This window comes from Pelecanus crispus, chromosome 12 (genome assembly GCF_030463565.1).
Source record: "Pelecanus crispus isolate bPelCri1 chromosome 12, bPelCri1.pri, whole genome shotgun sequence".
In the NCBI taxonomy this organism is placed as follows: domain Eukaryota; kingdom Metazoa; phylum Chordata; class Aves; order Pelecaniformes; family Pelecanidae; genus Pelecanus; species Pelecanus crispus.
In genome coordinates this window covers 6877571-6900282 of record NC_134654.1, presented here as the reverse complement: position 1 = coordinate 6900282, position 22712 = coordinate 6877571, and the positions used below count along the sequence as shown (strand labels likewise).

General features: G+C 49.6%; 1 protein-coding gene across 1 annotated transcript in view; it reads left to right on the top strand.

Moving 5' to 3' along the window:
- LRRC75A (leucine rich repeat containing 75A) overlaps positions 1-22712 on the top strand; it is a 94042-nt gene that overhangs the window by 59134 nt on the left and 12196 nt on the right. The gene's annotated exons all lie outside the window — the stretch shown is intronic.

Here is a 22712-nt window from a genome sequence, read left to right as displayed (position 1 = left end):
CAAGGGAATAAAGGACTGTGTGACCAAATAGGATTAGGACCACGTCTCCCAGAGATCTGGCTCAGCATCCCTTGCACACCGTTGTCCTTAGAGACCCAAATGTGGAGAAACGCCTCCATTCCATTAGCAGCAGTAACCATACTGTTGTGTGTTGAGCGTATTTAAGGTGTACTGATGACTAAAATTTGCTCTTTCTCATAAAGTGGCAGAAATGGAGGGAGCGTGCTGGGGCTGTGCTGCGAGGCTGTACCTCGCGGGCTGGGCTCAGCACCCGGCGCTGGGTAATGACCCAGGAGCTCAGTACCCTTGTGGGTTTTTTTCTTAAGTAGAATAGGAAATGCACACCTCTTGTCATCCCATCAGGGCATTATTAAAGTTAGGCTGATGTGGCAGTGGGGAGCTCTTTAGAGCCCAAAAGAGAAGAAATCCTTGAAAATGAAAAAATTTAAAGCAGTGCTTTGTGCCACTCTGTCTTTAATTACCAATCCCTGTCCTTAATTATCAGCTTGGAGCGGTTGTGCAAGTGCATCCACATGCCAATTATCTGCGAGGCTTTATCTTACAAGCCTGCCGTAATGCTTCCCTTTCCTTGGAAGAGCCAGGAAATAGCTGAGGTTTTTCATGGTTTTAAGAGCGGGAGTGAGGTTTTGGCTCTGAACAAGCCCTGACCACAGAGCAGTGACCCCAGGGCTGCCAACACATAGCTCTGGCTGCTGGCTAGTTGAAGCCATCCCTTTGCTAGGAGTTGAAACCAACCCTTTGCTAAGGTCTAAATGTCTTAATATAGAGAACGTATAGAGAATAGAGAGAATATCTGTCTTGCCTTCCCCGTGCTTGAACACCCGCTGCTTTATTTGTTTGCCACCAGTCACCCTGTTAGGGATGCTCCTGATCTCGTGTGTGTGTTAGCTGGTGGGTAATTCCTCCACAGCTGATGACCAGTGGGTGTTTCCCCAGAGCCCCCTGGGTTTGCAAGTGCCCTGTGATGCCTCCAAGGGAGTATTCGGGTCTTGTTCCCAGGTGTCATCGTTGGCTTGACCCAGCCCTATCATCAGATGTTGCAGGAACTTTCAGATATTAAGTTTACAGTTTTTTGTGTGTCTGTTGGCCATCCACAACCCATCAGTGCTCTGCTCTAGGGTGTAATTAGTAGCTGGCTCTAATGACCAGGGAGCTACAGAGCCCCTTGTGGCATCTGTCTCTTCGCAAGGAAAAGAACTTCAGCTCGGTGCGGTGATAGCAGAGGGACTGTGGTCCCCACTGGTGGAGTAGGAGAGCACAGGCCCATTTTATCAGAAATAAACCCGAGGCCTATGGGAATGCTTTCCCAGCTCTTTCTGTAGCTGGTTTTGTCACACCACATCTTGTCCTGTTCCTTTGCTTTGCTGGTTGCTTTTTGTTTAGAAACTAAACAGAGCCAATAAATCAAACAATTCCTGGGCTTTCTTCAAAGGTCCCATTCCTCCTGTTCCTCTCCCTCCTTGCGTGCTGGTTTTTGGCAGGGGGCTGACTGTGCCCCCGTGGAGAAGGTGTTTGGTAAGTAGCTATGGATGACTCTTGTAATTAGGATATGGTTTATTTTGATTTATTGGAGGCTAGCCTTGTAAACCCCCCCGTTTGCGCAGGCACAGAAGCAGTGCAGCCTAGTGCCTGGGAAGTCTGGGACTTGTGGTGTGGTTCCCATCGGTCTGTGGATTAACTGCTCCTCTGACGAGCCCAGGGCTCACTTGCTATCTCTTCTTGCTGCTCAGAGCTACTCCTTGGTGGCCCCCTGCACCGCACAGCCAGCAGCCAGTCTGCAGCAGAGATCAGGTGTCACAGCTGTCATTCGAGAAGGAAAAGCCCTTTCCTTGTTTTTTGGGGGAAACTGGCTTAAATTCACAACTGTGACAATAAGCCTTTGCTTATAACACAGGCAGAGCACAGGGGGCTCTGCCAATACTCTCTATCCTGGGTTATTAAGGGAAAAACTTTGGAAAATGCCCTGGGTTGTGCATGCTGTTGTGTTGCAATAGCGATTTAATAGGGTATCACTTATTCACAAAAAGCGCAGCAATCGGCCCACGAGCCTGCCCGCGCTGGTGGCGGGATGAACATCAAGGGCTGCAGCTCCCGCAGGGGGTGGACGCCCCCGCAGCCCACCCTGTGGTCCCTGGGTGGCCCTGAAAGCAGGTCCATTGGTGCCTTGCAAGCCTTCGCCCCCGCTGCCAAGGCGCTTCTTTGCGGGGATGAAAATTAAAGCTGAAAGCTTGGGCAGCACAGGTGTAGCCTCACTCACAGCAGGGGGCTTTACTGTTCAAACCCTGTTTTATTCTGCCTGTCACGGTGATATCAGTCATGTTTGGGGCTCGTCTCCTCTTACCACCTTCTCATAGACTCCAAAATCCCTCAGCTTCCCTGGAATTACTCTTGCTTTGCAATGAAGTTGGTGAGGTCTCAAGAAAGCCCACGGCGGTGCCCGCAGCACGGCATACAGTGGCTCCTCTCTATGGCAGCAGCCTCCAGCAGGAGGTTATAGGTAGGAAGAGGTGCTTGCTCTGGGGGCTTCAGAGCCCTAAAGCTGGGGCGTCCTCCTGAGAGCCGTGTATGAACCCAGACATTCTGAGGAAGCAAAAAGGCCTGAGAAGTTGCCTTAGAGGTCTGCAGAGGCAAATGTGCTGCCTGCTGGGATGAGATTGCATGCATGAACCGAGCTTGCCAGGACAAGCCCTGAGGCTGCTTCTGCTGCTGCTCCCGGGCCAGGCTGGGGAAAACAAGACAGGGGCTGCTGCAGAAGAGATGATGGTTTTTCCTTTCCCTGCTCTCCTTTTCCCTGCAGTACCGACCTTGTAATGTCCATAGGTTGCAACATGCAAATGATACTTTCTTAAGCCATTTCTTCTCCTTTTTCGTCACTCTCCAGGTGGGGTCTGAGACTGAGACCCCACCAGGAGTACCACGTCCAGCTCTGGAGCCCTCAGCACAGGAAAGACATGGACCTGTTGGACCGGGTCCAGAGGAGGGCCACAAAAATGACCAGAGGAATGGAGCACCTCTCCTATGAGGAAAGGCTGAGAGAGTTGGGGTTGTTCAGCCTGGAGAAGCAAAGGCTCCAGGGACACCTTATTGCAGCCTTTCAATACTTAAAGGGGGCTTCTAAGAAAGATGGAGACAAACTTTTTAGTAGGGTCTGTAGTGATAGGACAAGGTGGTAATGTTTTTTAACTAAAAGAGGGTGGATTTAGACTAGATGCAAGGAAGAAATTTTTTATGATGAGGGTGGTGAAACACTGGAACAGGTTGCCCAGAGAGACAGTAGATGCCCCATACCTGGAAACATTCAAGGTCAGGTTGGACGGGGCTCTGAATGACCTGATCTAATTGAAGATGTCCCTGCTCATTGCAGGGGGGTTGGACTAGATGACCTTTAAAGGTCCCTTCCAACCCAAACTATTCTATGATTCTTTCTTTCTTTCTTTGCGCTTTCTTTTAATTTTCTTTCTTTCTCATTGGAGAGGAAGTCTTCTGACTCTCCTGCAAGACAGCTTCGGGGTCAGAAAGGGACAATTTGGAGTCATCCCCTGTCCTGTGTTGCAACCTGCCTGGAGGATCCGTCTGTGGGAAGCACATAACCACATACTTTGGATGTGGAAACCTCATCTCCTGCACGGTGATTCTTGACCTTGTAATGAGTGTTTTGGCTCTGTCCCTCATTTCCTGCTGATAATTACGGATTGCAGCACAATGGCAGGGGTTGGGGGAGCCTCCCGGTGCAGAGCTGTGGAGTTACTCAAAAATACTTTGTTAATTAGAAATCTGTATCTTTGGGATGCATTGTGCTCCTGGGTCCCGTCTGCTGGAGACACGCTCATTAGCACACTGACTCGTAACAAGAAGAAACACAAGCATCATAATCTGTGCCATGGCTTCATTAAGAGGCATCATTTCTCTGGGCTCATGGCTGCGCCCGTCTCCTGATGCTCACAGTCCCTTGTCCCCTGCAGCTGGGTTAGACATGTTGGAAGGGTTTGGGAAGGAATTGGAGTTTAATTATCCCTAATTATTGGGAGCGCATTTGTGGGAAACAGAGGCTGATATGCAATCGCATCGGCTGCGCTAGTGCAATGCTGATCCCTCTCTCTGATTAAAAGGTTTCCCCAGTTGTGGGATCAAGGGGGTCTCAGGCACTAGTGGGATGTTTCTCTCTTCTTGCTCAGGGCTAGTGAAGGGGTGGTGGCCTCTGGATGTCGTTGTATTGCCACCTCCTTGGATGCCCACAGTCAAATTTTTAGTGGGATAGCATCCCTTCTTCACTAAATGCCCGCTGGTGTTTCCAGCAGGCATCAGGGGACATAGCCACAAGCAATGGGGTGGATCAGTCCCTCCTGGACCAGCCCATCCTGGGACCCCCTGGGACCTCTGCTGAGGTCTCACTGGCTTGGTGAGCGAGAGCCCTGCACGTGGGCGCAGCTCGACCAAGCGCTGAGCAAAGCCAGATAGCTGTAATTGGTCTCACCAGAAAAGTGGTGAAGTAATTACAAGGGGAAATTGCTTTTCTTTATTCCGCAACTGCTGTATTCGTTACAGGTGATAATCGGAAGCAGGGCAGCCGGAGGAGGAGGAGGATGGGATCAGATGATAGAGAGAACTGGAGCTGGTCGGTCATGCTACAGCCAGGCAGCCTGCTGCGTAGGCGGGGAGGAGGCTTGCGCTTTCCATTTCCATCTCACCCCAGGCATCGTATTCGGTGTGTGCATGGAAAGAGCCAAATCGAGGGAGAAGCTCTCAGCGTTGGCCACCCCTCTCTGCCATGCTGCCTGGCACTGGAGCACCCAAACCTGTGCCAAATGACTATTTTTTTTGCATATTAGAAATCTGCCTGTCTCTCACTTGCTGCCTCCCTCTCTGTGCCTCCCTCTGAATCACATATATTTATATTAAACATCCAGGATGAAAATTTTGCTTGGTAGTGTAGCCAATAGCAGGAGGATGAAACCAGCCTGCTAAAGTAATTTGTATGTATCTGGCTCTGCCTAGGGACACGATTACAGTCCGGCGTTTAACTAGCAAGTGTTGAATTAGATCCTGGAATCTCCCTGCTCCTCCTGCTGCCAAGCGCTTGCCTTCGGCATCGCAAAAGCAAAAAGGGTAATCAAAGCTCCGCCTGTCTGTAATTGCTTTGGAGCACGGGCTTGAGCGCTTCGTGGGGAGGGAGAAGGTGTTTCCCAGCAGAAACAGCCTCTGTGGCTTTGCTCTGTCTTTCCCGTCCCTGGAGAGTCGTGGCCAGTGTGTTGCCTCTGTTTGCTGCCTCTGTTGCTGCCGTGCACGGGAGCGATAGCGATGAGCCGGGGGTGCACCAGGGAGGGGATGGAGCAGTGGTGCCCGCCCTGCCAGGCTGAGCAGTGGGCAGCATCTGAAGCAATATCCATTATTCTATATCGTCACTCCGAATCTAGCCCTGTTTACATCAGGTAAAACCCTTTTTCAAACACAGTTCCTGTTGATGCCACTGGAGCACGAAACGTGGAATAATTTAGGGTGAAGCAGCTCAGTTTAAGTACTGGAATTAAATGGGGTCAATCTGGACCTAAATCCATGGATTTTTTAACTCTGTTGCTGCTCTGCAATAAGCAAAGAAACCTCCCAAAAGAAGCCCATGCCTGCACAGAGCTTACGGGGGGGATCCACACTGGGGTGAGCCAACGTGGTGCTTTCTTCATTTTCTGAAACCATTTTATGTTTCAGAGCTCCCAGTACTCACTCATGCAAATCCTCCCCCCTGTGCTGGGATGTGCGAAGAGCAAGGATCTGATTTTTTTTTCTCAGTTCACATGGGGTTTTCAAGAGGTTTTACTTTGCTCCAGCCAGCTCTCTTTTCTTTGCCACTTGTCCTTTTTGCTGGTGGCGGGGCCAGCCTGGATGCTGGGTTCGGATGCGATGCAGATGTGGCTAGCAGCTGGGAGTGTTTAGCATAGCACAAGGGTGAGGGGAATGTCAGCCCTCGTATGAGATCTGCTCCACGGCCGCACCAGGAATGTGCCCGATGAGGATTTGCAGGAAAAGGGGCCGTTTACTTTCTTTTTGCAGGGAGCGCTGCAGAGCAGCTGGCCAGCTTTCCCACAGTCCTGTATGAGCTCATTCCTATGGCTGATGGAGAATCTTAATTATTTCCCAAGTATTTATGTACATAAAGGATGAATCATGCCCATAGTTGGTCTAAACAAGGTCTTAAACAAGGGAAACATTCTTTGCTGGCTGTGGTAACACCAGGAATATAATTTATTTGTATTTTTTTTCCTAAATCCAAGAGTTGCTCTTCTTTGAGATGTACATGCTGGCGTGGAAACCAGCTCTGCCCACGTGTTGCCTGCTGCGTGTGGGCGCTGTGCATGCAGGGCATAGCTTCATAGGATTTTTCATATTTAGCTTGTGAACACAGATCACTTGAACACTATGGGCCAAATCCTGTAGTGATAATGCAAACACAACTTCTGTAGGTACCCAGCTAGGGGAGGGAGCTTTCGGTTATGGACTGTGGAGCAGATACATACCTTTATCCAGATGAAGTTCTTGGTGAAATGGAGCTGTCATTACCTCCCTGTTAACACCATCAATCCTCCTGATGCAAGAAGTGGGCACAGTCGCTCTGCGCTGCCCAACCTGGGGCTCCAAAGTGGGTTGGAGCTAGACCTGCCGCTGCCTCGCTGCAATGGGATGTCACATCGTTCATTTTTCTCCTTGCAGTTTCTTGCATCTCTGCTGCTATGATTTTCCCCACTGCATTTCCCCTGTCCCTTAGCAGCAGCCACCCTGTTCACAAGCTTTCTGAGCTGTATCTCTCCTCCATTCCAGTGCAAAAGCCCCTTTGTTTCTTTGTTGCACTAGCTCTTGTTCAGCTGAATTGCAATTTAAACAGAGTATTCTTTCATCTCCACTCGACAAGCAGCGCTAAACCACATTCCTGCTTCATTATGCATTACGCTAACGTGTCAGTCTGCAGAAAAATTACATTGCTCCTAAGTCACTCGAGGAGCCTTCTTGTTTATACTAATTTATTGTGTTTTACCACAACAACCATTGGGTTCTTAAGATAACTGTGGTAGCAAGGGACAAGGTCAGTGAAGAGAAAGAGGAGCTGCAGTATTTGCAGAAGGTGGCACGAGCGTGCCGGGAAACACTGAGGTCTTTGCATTTGGAAAAGTCAGGTCTCTTCTCAGGAGCCTGAATATGGATTTAGGACCTGAATATTAGGTATTTCTTTTCTTCAATCTCTTAAAGTTTAAGCCTGATTTTCTATTTTGTTGTTTTCTTAACACATCTAAGGTACTGAACCAAGCACCCATGGGGATGCTCTGCTCGTGCATAACCTCGATACGTCATTGCCAGTGCGAAGGGTGAGCCCCTAATTCCTCAGCAAAGGGGGTCTGGTAGCCTCACACATTTTGGCTTGTGGCTCACCACTTGAGCAGCATTGATTTTTCTTTGGCTTGAACAGTTTTGCGTCTTGAAAGCCATCATTTTTCTCTCAGAACAGGTTAGGAAAGTTGTCTCGAATGGGTTGTAATTCTCTGAGATGGAGGATATATTTAATCATAAAAAGTGTCTGACAGTAGGTGTCATTTTCTATCTCTCTGTGAGGGTTGGTATGAATAGGGTGAAAGCAGCAAACAGGTATTTTTTCTCTGTTGCCATACATTTCTGCAGGGAAATTACTGCCTCTGGCCCTGCCTCAATGGGAACTGCACCGGGGGTGTAAAAGCCCCTGTAATAGGTACTTCTCCAGGTAATATGTGCAAATTACAGGGCTATGCATGACAGAATCTCGTGTTTGTTTTCTTTGATTTTCCCAGCCTAAGCAGGGCTGAAAATGCAGTGACCATTTCCTCTCATGTTCTGCATCGCCCCAGCACTGGCAGTGCCTGGGAGGAACTGAGTGCAAGTTTAGCCCTGCAAGAGGTTGTTTTGCAGCAGCTGCTGACAAAGCAACAAGTCACAGAGGATAGTTGGTAGCCCAGGGCGGAAGGTAAACCCTCCTGGACTTGGTTTAAAGGGCTGATACCTCCAGCCTCTGGTATCTGCAGGGTTTGGTCCCGCAGGCACAAGTGTGCCATATCTATCCATCGTACGCCAGCTCCATCAGCGTGGTGTAAAATACTGCTGCCGAGGGCAAAAATCCTGCTTGATTCATCCTGCTCCAGCCCTGCCTCAGGCTCCTGCCTTGTCCCCAGCACTTAGGCCCACAGTGTATTTGAGACTGGGGATATTGGGAGTTTGAGCTTGGGTTTGCGCATCCACAGGCTGGATCTGTTGGGCTGGGAACGTAGGTACTGCCAAAGCAGCTGTCCTGGAGAGGAGGATGGAGCCATGTCTGCTGCTTTATGGAGGTAGGAATTGGCTTCACAAGGGGAAATGCAGAGAATAGGATTTCCCCTGGTAGGTTTTCTCTGCGGAAGGGTGCTGTGTGCCTGGGACGAGGCCCCCTTGCTCCCTGCCTGCACGGAAAGCTAAACCTCCTTTTCTTCAGAGTGGAAGAGTGTGACAGGTTGCCTTTTCCTGAGCAAGACCTTAGTCAGTTATAAAAGCAACATGTTGCTTTTTAACCCTGAAAGGGGAAGTGTGAACACCTCTCCTGGACCCCTCATTCCTCACTTGAAAGCACCTCCCGTTGCCTTTGCATCCTGCCGTGGTGGGATGTGGGAGTCCGCCTTCCCCCATGCCACCCTGGGATTTTGCTCAGTGCTTTGCAAAAGGCATTACCGGAGCATCAAGCATGATGCCATGGAAACCTGCCAAAATACCCGACAGGAGCAGGAATAGGGAAAGTTTGGCAGGCGTGCCCGAGACAGCATGCTGATGGTGTTTGAGCGGAGCACCACAAGGCTCTGGCACAGTCCCTTGCTGCTGGAGGCAGCTGAAAGTGTGTTTTTCTCCCTTCCTTTCAGGGTCAGCATAGCAATAATTTGGAGGTATTTCACCTCTGTGGGAGGCAGAGCTCCCAGCTCCCGTTTGACTGTAGTACCCGAATGCCGAGGGCTGCCCATCCTGGCTCTTCCCAAACCAGTTCACCCCCTCCAACCGTGGCACCACTGCTTGCTTGGTTTTCCGTGGTATTGCTCTGTTTTTCATGGTATTAAAGGAAGTGTGGAAACAGGACAGTAAAATACCTTTCACCGAGGCGGAATGCTTCGGGGTCATCTTTTACACTTGGGAGTCAGCCTGAACTCCCCTTTGCTCTCTTAAGACCCTCTGATGTGAAATCGTTAGAAATCACCTTGAAAATACCCAGCTGAAAGTGCAAATGAATAGTTTGGGGCAGCTTTTGGAAGTCAGAAGGCTCCATCAGGCTGCAGCAGTTTTTAACCCATGGTTACCTGTGGGTTGGATGTTCTCCATTGCATTTGGCAGCCGGGTACAGAGACCTGTTAAAACAGAAGAGAAGGGCGTTTTGATTTAGTAATGAATTTATGGAGGTTAAGCAGCCTTATTTTGTTGGTAGGAATGATCTTTTTAGCATCCCACTCCTAATTTCATCAGGGGCACAAAACATGTCTGTCCTGGAGGAATGCTGGGTGCTGCTTTTTCATACTTGCTTGCAGTGCCTGCTTGCATTTCGATACAAAGCCCTTGTGAAGCAAAAAAAAAAGGGAGTTTTCGCGTGGGGGAAGCCCGGTACATGAATAATGTGCCCTTCCTTTTGAAAACAGAAAGAGAATGAATGTTTGTGGATGAAAATCCTCTGCTGCTGCTGGGAGCTTGTGGGCGAGCGACAGGAGAAGTTGTAGCTCCTGCAACAAATGGTCTCTTCAGAGCATCCAACAGAAATCTGCTCTTGGTGGGAGGAGGCTGGAGCAAGAATTATGCAGTCTCTCCTCTTCATTAAAATCCCATCTATGTGTGTCTGTGTGCATGCACAGCAGGCGTGCTGGTAGCTGCTGCAGAAGAGCAGAGGATTTGTGAGCTGGAGAATTGACCCATGAGTGGGCGATCTCTTCTGTCTATGTCAATGGGACTTTATTTTGCCCTACGTTATGTGGCTGTCCCAGAGATCAAAAGGGACAGAGCAGCAAAGTGCTTTCTGGAGTGTGGAGCAAATGTTACAAAAACCAGACTGGGATATTGCCCGGTGCTGTGATTTCGGGGTGTGTTGCAAATCACTCTGCCTTTGCAGTGGAAAGCAGGCAATTCCCAAACCTCTGCTCCTCCCTGCATGGCCTGAGACTTCATGCATGTGTTTGGGATGGAGAAAAGCAAAACTCTCCTTCTTGGTGGTTCTTCAGGCTACCTGGAGTTGGGAACTGGGCCCATCAGGCTTCATCAGCGGGATGCTTGGCCCTGGCTTACAGGTAGGGTCCTGCATCTCACAGGAGGATGTGGGCAAGGGACAGAGGTGCTCCTGGCCATGGTGGATCTTCTGACGTTTGCTGGGTCGTATCACAATGACCGAGGTCTGCAGCCTCATGGCACCTGTGTGGTCACTGAGTCTATAAATCCTTGTGCTGACATCCATCTTGGGAGTTAAATACCTGCTGCGGTGGCTGCAATTTGGTGATAGCTCAAAAAGATGCATCACCCCGCAGGGTGAGACCGCCTGTGACCCTCTGCAGCAGGAGGCTGCCCGTGTTTGCCCTTGTCCTCACCCAGGCATGTCGTTGCAAAGCTCCCAGCCACCTCCGGCTGTCCGTGCATTGGCTGTGGCTGTAGCACAGAGCTCTGTTTGTCTCTGAGATGATTGCAGTCTGGATGCAGGCGGAAAGCAATTCATTTCCCAGGGTAGGCACTAAATACCAAGTGCTGTCTGCCTGTGCGTGGCAATTGATAATAAGAGCTCTACTGGGGCGGAGCGGAGCTTTTCCCTGCGTGTATCCTGCAGCATTAGAAATATTGTGGTTATTTACTACGGTTTTTCTCTTAATTGCCCTAAGAGCACAAGAGAGGCCGTCTTCAACCTTATCATACCCTACTTTTGTGATTGTCTGTACCAAGAGGGTTGGAAATTAGAATTTAATCTCTGCATATTGCTATGGTTCAGCATTCAAATCCCAGCCTGGCTGAGGCAGACCAGTCTTGCCTCTGGAAATACTAAATAACCACCAAAAGACTCTGACGTCTGGTTGTCCCTTGTCACTGTGCCAGCTGTTGGCCATGCAGGAGGGAGTCCCAAGGCAGCAGGTCCTGCAGATCCGCTTGATGTGAAGGAGTGACCCTGTGTGGGCACTGGGAATGGTGAGGGTTAACCCTGGGGATTGAGTAATCCTCCCGCAATAGAAGGATGACTTAACATGATGGGAAGACCTGGAGCGACACAGGAAAAGTCAGAAGGGAGCTAAGATTTTGGGAGAGAGAGTGGAAAACAAGGGGAGGATGAGCAAGACAAAGAAACCTCTCCCTTGGCTGCTGTCAGAGATGTGCTGAGTGATTTTGCAGCTCGAGGCGGTGAACGGTCTGCCCCGGCGCTGCTGCGGGGCTGCCAAGCGGCTGCGGTCAGCGGTGCCACCCACCACGAGCATCATCCTACCCATGGTGCATTCAGCATCCCGCTTATCTCATTTTGTCTTTTTGCTTGGCCTTTCTTCTAAAGCATTCGTCTCGGACTGATAAAACACTTTGCTCAGCCTTATTAATGAATTGCCCCAGTAATGAGAGCAATAGCAGGATGGGGTGTGGTGCTAACCCCTGTATCAGAGCTGGCTTGGCCTCTGTGGAGCAAATCCCAGGTATGTCCACGGATAACACCGGCATCGTGCAGTGCTGAGGGTGCCTGGCACACAGGTATCACCTCCAGCAGCTCCTTCGGGGGCTACTCACCCTAGGTTTGGTCTGGTACACACAGCACTCATCCAACATACATAAAACCAGAGTATTTTCTATGCTTTGGCAGAAATGTTTGGAAACTGTTGCAACACTGAAGAGGACCACATGGGAGGGGGCTGTCTTCCAGCAGTGCTGTGATCGGCTGTTTGATATGGCTCTTAGCCACGCACAGTACAGTGAACGAGCAGGTTTGCTGTGCTTCAAGGCATACACCCTGGCTAAACAAAATGGAAAAAAAAAGAAACCTTTCGAGGTACCAGGAGACAATAAGGAGTTGGGAGAAATATTTGGAGGTGGGTGATTTTACAGAGTATATCACAGGAGTGCACTTTTCATCACCTCTTTTTTTATTCCGTTTGGCACATGCATGACTGGAAGCACAGTGCCTCCTGTATTTTTGCTCTCTGCTGGTCTGTGTGGCTTCAAAACTGCCTGGTCAGGGGCTGCTTTGTTTGTGGAGAGTCCATTTTCCAGGATAGCTGATCCCGAGCAACCTTTTGGGGCTGTTTCTTTGCATGCACTGAGGTAGCTGGCCAGAATTTTTTGCTCCGTGCTGGCACCCTGACGGATGGGTTTGAGTGGGTGGGGTGGGCAGGTTAAGCCTGGCGTTAAATACGGCTAAGCCCCTTCCCAAAAAAGAGGGAGATGCTGGCGAGCAGCAGTGGCCGCTCCTGGCCCCACACGGCGCTGGGCAGCTGCCCCATCCCCACCGGCGCCAGCCTGGATGTCGGGAGCCAGCTTATCCCTGGGAAATCACGACCCTTTGAGGACACCCCGCCAAGATGCAGCTATCTACAGCCAGGCATGCATCACAGCACTCCCCTTGCTATGTAGAAAATCTGATGAATCTCTTCTTAAAAAATGCTGTCTAACATGAAGACATCCTGTCTGGTGGGTCTGGCGTTTTGTGACCATGTGAAAACCTTAGTGAAATGTTTTGTCCTTGTGGGAACGGCACGTGATGTTGGAGGGGAGAGGATGAATAGGCCAGCAATCATCCACTGCAGGTCAGCAGCGCAGGCTAAGCCAGGTGGAAAGAGGGGAAGGTTTTCATCCAGTTGGAGAAAGAGATATGTCTGCTGAATGAGAGAGGAATAAAAAAACCAAGCTAAGTAATTTTAAAGTCAATAATGCACAGCACTAAGCAGCTTTTGCTTTAAATAATGCTCTTTTAAGGCTAGTGGGCTATAAATACCAGGGCGTTAGGTTGTCCCTGGTGTGCACTTTATCCCTGAATCAGCATGTGTGTGTCAAACAAGGAGCGACAAACCTGACGGTGCAGCGAGGATGCCTGAGCCAGCACCCGTCTTCCCCCAGCTAAGCAGCCGAATGAGTGTGCCATCGTTACAGCAAAGCGTCAACATCAGCAAGTAGCAGGCTGGAAATAAACAGAAGGAATTGCTTTTTCACCCAGCTCTCCCTGTCGAATGATGTTGAAGAGCCCAAAAGCACAGAGAGTTCAGAAAGGAATTAAGGACAGCTTCATCAGTGGCCATTGAACACCATAGTTTAGGCTCAACCTCTGGCTCAAGAAGTCTCTAAAGGATTTGCCAGGGAGGAGTAATCGAATAAAGCTCTAGATCCTTCACCTAAACATTAACTAACCTCCAGACGCAGGATCTGGACATGGTAGACCTTGATGTGACCCAGGATGGTTATTCTTTTGCATTGATGCTTAGTAGCATTAGTGCAGTGCAGAGGTGAGATTTTTCCAGGGTCTGCAGCATCCTGCCATTCACTTAGAACTGCAGAGGCTCACTCCAGGCTGTAATTCACCTAATGCATCCCTGCCCTTCTTTCTCAATAGAAAAAAAACAGTGAACAAAGTGGGAACATGTTAGAGCAGCATAACGTGGTGACGATGCTGATCTGATCATTTCTTGGCTTGGGCTTGCATCGCGTCCTCTGCGTGGGTCGGAAACCGTTCTCCCTTTCAAGGGAGGGTCCAAATACAACCCGTGCTTGGTCCCGAGCCTGCCCTTCCATCGCTGGGATTTTTCTGCCCACTTCTTCTGTCTCCAGCGAGGCAGACCTATTTCTGCTCGCTCATGTGCTTTAGAGAGCCCTCAACAGTTAAAAGTGCAGTCCTCAGGGGAAATCTGTGCGGAGACTGACCTGAGACAGGATCTGGCCTGGGAGAAGAAGCCATTTAGATGCCTTGCAGAGAGGAGAAGCTCTCCGATACCGATCAAGCCTGGGGTGTCCCACTGCCAGGGTCCCTTGACATGTCAGCACACATCAATCTGCACCAGATGACAGGGTGACCTGTCCTTCCCAGGGGAAGCCGAGAGGCTTGAAAGAAAAGTGCTGCGATGTTTGTGGTTGAATTTAAAGAGTCAGAGACCTTTGGTGCAATGAAAACAGGACTAAATGGTGAGCAAATTAAAAGCCTGTTGTGGGGGTAAAGGTGAAGCACTGCAAATCCGGGGGAGCAAATATTTATGAGGGCTGTGATTAAGAAATAATTCTGCAGCATTCTATTTGTGGCAGTTAAAAAAGCTGCCATCCTGTTTGCTTGTTGCTGATATTCAGGGGAAATTTGATTTCTCCTGCGCCTGTTGGAATGAGAGCTGTCGGGTCTGCTCCCCACATTTGCTGAGAAACATGGGCATTTTGCACACCCCGAAACATGCCAAACAGGGAGGGTAAACAGGTGGTGAAATCACCAATTTTGTTCTTCATTTCCACTGAGAGTTATCTGGCCACCAGACCGGCACGTTTGGGATGGAAATGAGTTATTTTTCCTGAATATTGCAGCAGCATCTGGAAGGTGGGACTGTTGCTGGGCACTGCCTGAAGTCTTCCCAGCCAGAGCTGCTCGCCTTGGGGCCCTATTTGTGCAACGCAGATGAAAGTACCAGTTGAATTTCCCAGATGCTGAGCGAGTTGAAATCATCTGGCTGAAATCGGATGATACATCGGGCTGTTTGTTGCAGGCCAGTGGGTTACTCATGGGCTGGCACGGCTCCGGAGAGTGCAGTACTGCGACCTTACTGCACAGGAGGGGTTTACTGTGACAAGGCACGGCTGCTCGTACCTGCGTGCATGTGCAAGGGCTGCTGCGCCCCTTTGCACACCAGACCAGTGCGTTCAAACCCTGGAACAGGCTTCCTAGAGAGGTGGTCGATGCCCCAAGCCTGTCAGTGTTTGAGAGGCATTTGGACAATGCCCTTAACAACATGCTTTAACTTTTGGTCAGCCCTGAATTGGTCAGGCAGTTGGACTAGATGATCCTTGTAGGTCCCTTCCAACTGAAATATAATATAATATAATATTCCATTCCACTCCATTCCGTTCCATTCCATTCCATTGACATCTAATGGAGTTGTCTGAAGAAAGGTGCATCCCAGCTCCTGCACCAAGGGCTTTTATAGCATGTTTGTGCTTGGCAGCATCAAACCTTAAGCTCCAGCCACTGCCACTGGCGCTGATAAACCGCAAGTGGTAGGAGGGCAGCCACAAGGTTTGATGTATGGGGTTGGTTTGCTGCCGACCCAGCACAGCTTCCTAAGCAGCGCGGGGCCAAAGAGAGCCATAGGCAACCACAAACGTGTTTCCCCTAATATCTCCTGCATATTAGCAGCAAGCATTGCTCTGCTGAAGCAAGGGAGCGGGGGAAAGCTGGGCATTTGCTTGCTGCTTTGGCTCTGATGATAGCTGGACTGATGAGATTTACAGCAGATGACTTGGTGATTAAACAGGCCAAATCCCAACACTGCATGTCCAGAAAAGTCTTTTTGGCAGCTGATGAGGAGGAACTGAGAGTGCTTTTGCTTGCAGAGGGCTCATAACCACGGGAAGGGAGCACGGTGTCCTCACTTTATCAGAAAGTAGCATGGCTGCCTTGGGACTCTTTCAAGACCTCAAGTCACGGGTATTCAAACAGATTATCAGGGGCCGAGCCGGGGTCTGAATTTGCAAGTTTTCAGCGAATCTAGAGAAAACAAAATGTAGGCAAGCATGGTGATGCAGCACTTGGAGCATGAGAGCCAGAGACACCGGCTGCAAAGGAAGAGATTTTGTGCCACACGAGGTGCGATGAGCATCTGTCTAATCTGAAGAAGTCAGCCCAAGATTTGGGGCTGCCGGTTGCTAGCTGAGCGGGGAGCCATCAGGTTTGGCTGTTTGGGAGAATGTGGCTCAGCAGCAAAGTCTGGTTCTGGCATCTTGGACGTGTGGGGTTGGAGTTGGTGTGATTTGACTTGGAAATAGGGAATTTGCCTCGGCCACCGAGAGCTCACTGCTGGAGGCAGTGCCCCTTTGCTTAAGAACAGCAAGTGCCTCTTCAGAGGAGTTTCTCCTGCCTGAAATAACACCTGGCAGGGATGTTTTGAAAGAAGGCATCAGCCAGCACTGATTTTGGCCGGGACGTGGGTTTATGTATTCCGCACCAGCTGTAAAGCATCACTTGGGATGGTCAGAGCCATGCCTTGCAGTGGGGCTCCATGGGATCTCTCATTTAGTGTTACAGAGTGCAGGAAATGCAAACGTGTGGTTATTGTCCCTGCAACTGTTCAGCAGATTCAAATGAGACACATTGCAAATCAGGCTTCCCAGTTATGATCCAGGTTTCTGTCCTGTGTTGGTTCTGATCTCTGTTCCTGTGACACATCCGACCTACTAAACCTTTTGGTGCATAACTGGCTGCCCCCCTCGGCTTTGCCCACATCATCCAGCATCAGTGCGTCCTGGCTCGGTCAGTCTCTGCGCAGCTGAAGGGTAACTGCTGGTGAGCCAGATGTCATCTCGTGGCTGTCTTTTTGCTGATGTTATCCCTTACAGCCACCTAATCGTGGTGAGGCTGCAGCTCCGTCCCGTGTGCCGGCTGAGGTGCTGTGCCAGCCCCATTGCACCTTGCTCAGTTGGAAGGAGTTGGCATTAGCAAAGACCTACTTTTTAAGCTCTTGGAGCTAAACTGTCAATAATGCATGCATATTGAAATGCCACCCGGGTAAGTGCTACAGGGCAAGCTGTTGCATTGGAAGGGGCTTAAGATTTTCCATTGACTCACTCTGTAAAATGAGCCTTTACACTGTTTGTTGCCCTCCGCAAGTTGTCTGTGTTGCTCCAGAATATAAAACAATTAATCCAAACCACAGAGTACCAATTTTTCCCCCCACTGATGAATACTGACCCTGACAAATGCTTGAATTGCCTTTGCTGTTCCCTCATTGAGCAAATGAACTGACAGCCAGAAGTACTAGAAAATCTCCTGAAGTAGAAAAAAAATCTGGCAGTGAGGCTAGGATGAGGTGATTTACAGCAGGAGGACATCCCTTCCTACCTCCACGCTTTTCTGAGCTTGCTCACACTCTTGCTGCAGCCTTAAAAGCTTCGGGTAGTCACAGGCACTACCTGTGATTTCAAACCTCCATTTCAAGCCACCATCCTCCTCCTCCTCCTCCTCCTTCTTCTTCCCTCCTGCAACTGGACTAAGGAATAACCCAGTAGCTTTCCTCCCCTTGGAGGGGACATCCGCCTCCTTGCACTCAGGGGCTTGTGGTCCCCCAATTATGTTTTCTAGTCCCGTGCCTGATTAGAAAAGGCCTTTCTTTGACTGTGAAAAGTGTAATTTTTTTTTTTTTTAAATAATTACTCCTCCACTTCCTCTGCTTCTGGGGGGAGTGGAAATTAGATTTGCTTTTGACACATGGCGGCAATTATTTAAATCTATCCTCACAAAATGGGCTGCAGAGCTGGGAATCAACTAGTAGAAATTGTTATTAAATGAGGGAACCAGCTGGTGAAATAATTAATCCCCACACACACGTGCTTCCTTCCCACCTTGGAAGTCCTCCAAACACCCCGTGATTATTTGTCTTGTCTAAAGCAACCGCTGCCTTAGTCCCTTTTTAGCTGGTGAGGGGCAATTTGCTCCCTTGCCCCGGGCCCGGCTGCTGCTCCTGCACTGGGCTGGTCTCCTGCCGTCGTGCAAGAAAGGCGTCACCCCCCCAAGCAGCGGTGCCCATCTAATTACCAGTCAACCCCAGCGTGGCTGTCACCCTTGGCTATATTTCCCAATTAGGAGAATCGAGCTTTATGATGAAGCTTGGATAGAGGCTTTTAAAATTTTTTTTCAAGCCCTTTCACATTGTGCATCGTTAGCGGTGGTAAATGAAGGTGTTTAGTGAGCTCATCCATCATTTCCATTCTGGGCTCCGACTCACTGTTGGGGCGAGCTTCCCCCTCCTGTGCCTGCTGCTGCTCTCTTTGAATGAAAATAATGCTTTAAAATAGCGGCGCAAAGGAGGACGGTGGTAGGAGCACTGGAAGCACTGCTGCTGCTCGCTGCCGTGGGGAGGAGATCGGCTGGACCGAGGTTTTCAGCACAAAGGTTTTAGATGGTGGCAGCTGGGCATCAAGCGTTTCGAAGGGGCACCAAGGTGTATTTGTGCTGGATCTGGGTTGTTTCTTTTTTCTTGTGCATTGCTGCGGGGCTGGCAGGAGTGGGAGAGCCCACGTGGGGAGGGTTGGACCAGAGCAAGCTGCGAGCCGTGCACGAGGAGATGAGAGCAGCGGGGTGCAGGTCGCAGCAGGGCTGCGATGAAGCGTGCAAGCGTGCCAGCAGCCGGCACAGCTGGAGCTTTCCTGGCATGGGCTCCTGGGTCTCAAGCCCAATCTACTTGCAGCCCTGGTTGCTCCGGTTGCTCATAACCAGGCGTTTCTATCTGTCCCCCAGGAGCCCGGCCCTGAGGTTCCCGCTCACCCCATGGGCGACCCAGACACAGGCTTGACTCATCCACTTCCAGTTGACACTTCATGATTAGATGTGGCGTAGTCCTTTGGCTCACGGGCGATGGAGTGGAGAAAAAAAGCCCCCTTTGGCCAAGGGCTGAGCATCCCGCCAGCACTCAGGGAAGTGCAGAAGGATCTTTTGCATCTCAAAAGGGGCTGGTTGGCACCTCCAAGAAAAGGGAGACCAAGTTGCAGAGTGCAGACCCTGCTTCTCAGCTTTGGCTTTTGCGTACCTTGCCAACACACGGCAGCCTGTGTTTTGACACATCCCAGTCCCTGAGAAATGGTGCATTCAGCATCAAGACTGATTTCTTTTGTCTAGCAACGTGTAGCCCAGGGTGCAATATGCTCTTCCAGGTGTTTCACCCTCCCCTTGTCCAGGGCTAGCACCAGGCTGAGGAGCTACGGGCTTTTTGGGGGGAGGAAGCCATCCTCGTGTGCTGGCCTCCCTGCGTGCTCAGCCTCTCGTGAAGGTCACATCTCACCTTGCTGTTGGGGATGAGGATTATTCCTCAGCAACGTCTTGGCTAAGAGAAATGCCCATCTGGAGTGAGTCCTCTCCTGCGTTCCCCAGTTTAATCAGCTATTGGGTTACACTGGCCCTGAGTGCTAAAATGTGTCTCATCATCCTGAAGATGATGAGTTGGAGACTTGGAGAATAAATGTATACGTGTGTGTTCACATAATACAGACAAATTACTTACCTTGGGAAGATCTATCGTTGTGCTGATCTCTCCAGCATCGCTCATTCCCCTCTAATAGCCGGCTTGAAGCACAGCAGCCTGAAACCCCATCACTGATGGGTACAGAAAACAGAGAAAAGGGCAAAATGTTTGCGTTCAGAAAGCTGAATGGGAGAGGGTGATTGGTTTGTAGTTTCATTGATACAGCTGATAACAGGGCCTGTCTTTTAGCAGAAAAGCAAGTAGTTACACAGCCAGTGGGGGAAAATTCAGGGAAGGTTTTTGTGGTTTTCCTGCTCGTCTGGCAGGATTTGCAGTGCCGCAGGGACTCGGGGAGCTGGGCAGCACTGATGTTTTGCTGCAAAGAGCAGCATATCAAATGACTTTTCTGTTATGCCCAGCTGAAAAGGCAGTCTTGGCAGCCAGCTTCACCTCCGATATTAGCTCGGTTTCCATCTTCTTAGGGGAGATGAATGCTGAAATCCCCAACATTAGCAGGGAAATAATCTGCCAGAAGCAGTGAAGTGCTGGAGGAAGAGAGGGGTTTTTTTGGGCAGTTAAAGACACTCATTGTTGCCTGTTTTCTTTTGTTTGGCTTTGCGGCCCCAGAAATGGTAGTGGTTGTTTTCTGCTGACCCTGGGCTCGTGGAAGGGTTCTATTAAAATGAAATAGCTTTGCGAGTGGATAGCAAAGCTGCATGAAAAACTGCGCCCAGCAGGAAAAGGAACCTATAAGAGGCAAATAAAGCAGGTTCAACCCCCTGCTCCAGTGAGCAACCTTTTGCTGTACTTATAGAGGAGGACAGGGGTACTATTAAATCTTCTCATTGGAACGGAATATGAAAAAGCTACAAAAAAACATCCCTTTTTCTTTTGAAGACACAAGCAGGGAATTAGTAGTGGATCAGGGTGTATATTGTTATTCCTCATTTGATGAAAGCTGAGGTTACAATGGTCGCTCTGTTCTGCTGTGCTGAGTAGGACCCGTTATTTTCTCTGCACGTTAACATAAAGCAGATTGTATCTCCCGGTGCAGGGAGGGCTCGAGGAAGCACTCGCACACCAGTCAAGTCTCACCAGCTTAACACTGCCTCATCCCCAGGGGTCTCGTCCCTCCGTGAGCATCGCATGCCCCTGCAGAGAAGCAGGACGGAGACAGTGCAAGGCCTTCCTTGGCCAACATTACATCTGTTTATTGAAAATCATGCAGGACAGAACTTTTTTGGCTCGATAGATGTGCAAATTACAATTAAAAACTGATAGCTGTCTCATTTTGCCCATCTCTCCTCTTCATTTGGCAGCTGGTTACTCTTGCAGCTGAGACCTTCTTGCTGTGTAGCTCCTGCTGACATAAATGCCTGGGTGCCCTGTGGTCTGTCAGTAGGGTGCTCACAATGGCAGCTGAGGGCGTGGGTGCTCTTGACCCCCTAGACGTGGTTGGAGGACACCAGCCCCATAGCTATGGGAAGGCTGCAGGCTTGTCCGGCCTCCACCCTGGGTGGGGGAAACGATACATGTCGTCCCCCCGCCCCCCCCAGGTGTCTGAAATGTGTCCGCGGTCAGGCTGAAACAGAAGTAGGGTTTTTTTCCTTTGATCCACCTATGAGTGCATCAGGACCCTTGTTGGGATTGAAACCCTCTCTTTGGACACTGGAGGTGTTGGGACGGCGGTAGAAAAGGCAGGGCGTTGGCTTGAAATGGAAGATGTGCCAAGGATTGAGGGGGCAAGGGAAAAACAAGGGGTGATATCAGCTCCTGGCCCTGGAGAAGACATCTTCCCAAACAGCGTGAGGGACAAGCAGGGACCCTGGGAGCTGGGCTGGCGGCTGCGTCTCGAGCTCTGGCTCTCATCAGAGCAGCACAGGCAATAGGGGACCTCTGCCTGCCTAAACTCTTCCAAATGTGATCTGTGCTCCAATAAAATAAACAGTTTAGGGAAAGCGAAGCCCCAGGCACACACTTTGGCAACTGATCACTCCCTAATTGCAGGAAGAGCAGTTGGGAGAGGGGCTTTTTTGATTCTTTGGGCTGTTTTCTGATGAGAAAACTGGGCTGGAGGATCAGAGTTGAAGCTTCTCTCTGTGCACCACCACCCCCCAGCAAAAATCCTGTTTTCTTCCCCTTTGTATTAATGGAATTCAACTTATTTCAAGGAACAGGAAACACAAACAGCCTCTACAAAGTGTGAACCCCAAGCCTTCAGTGAAAGCCTGTTCAGTTTGGTACATGCAGTTCTCTGCACACTTTTCCTGGGCTTTTTTGTTGTTGTTTGACGGCACCAGGGACAGGTTTGAGGGCTGGGAGAGGATTTTGGTGGGCAGAAGTAAACCTGAGCCGACGCCTCTCAAGCCGCCCTGCTTGACTGTGTGTGTTTCCCCCACCCCAAAGCTCCCTGGGAAGGGATGGGGATAATTAACAACAGCCCCTTTCATCTGCAAATAGACAAGATGTGTCAAAACTCATTTCTTTTTCTCTAAAATTTGCATGAGGGGGACACAGAGGGAGCAGCCATGCTCTCCCACCCCACATTGGGGGTCACATCCAGCCTGTTTGCAGGGTTGTTCCTTGCAACCATAAGACAAAGTGGTAACGAAACCAAAGGGAGAGGCTGAAACGAAGGATTTCAAGTAACCATCCATCCCAGTTCTGCAGAAGGGGCTGGAGCCCCGGCCAGCACTGCCTTGCCATGCTCCATCCATCCCCACAGGTCTCCCATCCCTCACCATCGCAGCCCCTTCCTCTTGCCCCCCCCCGCTTCGTTTTTCCTCCTCTTCCTTTCAACTCACCGTTTGGAACCGTTTTAAACGCATTGGCAGCAAATTGTATGTTTTTATGAGCAATTTACCAGTGATTTCTCTTCCTATGGCCTCTTTCCTTTGGACACTGAGGGCTACAACTCAATTCAAAGGACCTTTTTCCAGTCAAACCAGAGCACATCAGCTTCCTTTCTCTCTAGTGGGGAGTTGCTCATGTAAATCCAATAGTTACTTGGGTATTTTTTATATACTCAATCATAAAAGTCCCTTTCCAAGAGTCTTTTCAGCCTTTTTTTTCCCCCTGTGCTAGAATTTAAAGAAAATGTTGTTTATTTTATTGAAAACTATTGTTTGTTATAATGCAAACTTGAACAATTTCTTATTCTGGTCCAGTCCTCTTCCAGGAGGTCATTTACAGAAGCAACAATCCCAACATGTTGTTTTCTTTTAAATTCTTGATTGTTTTTCTGTTGGCACCTTGTGCAAATTGCCTTTTCTGCAAATGCATGTTATTAATGGGGCGTCAGCTGCAGTTTCTTATTACGCTGGAGTGGAGCTCGTTGGAAATATTCCAGCACAGTTTCTCTATAGCAAAATGCAGGTTTCTTGAGAGCAACATGTATCATAGGAAGGAGTATATAAATACATTTCATTTGGGGGAGGATGGGAAAAGAAAAATGGAGTACTCCAACAGCAAGATATTTACAGTTTTTGCAGTAAGTTAAATAGAGTTATAATTATAGCAAAG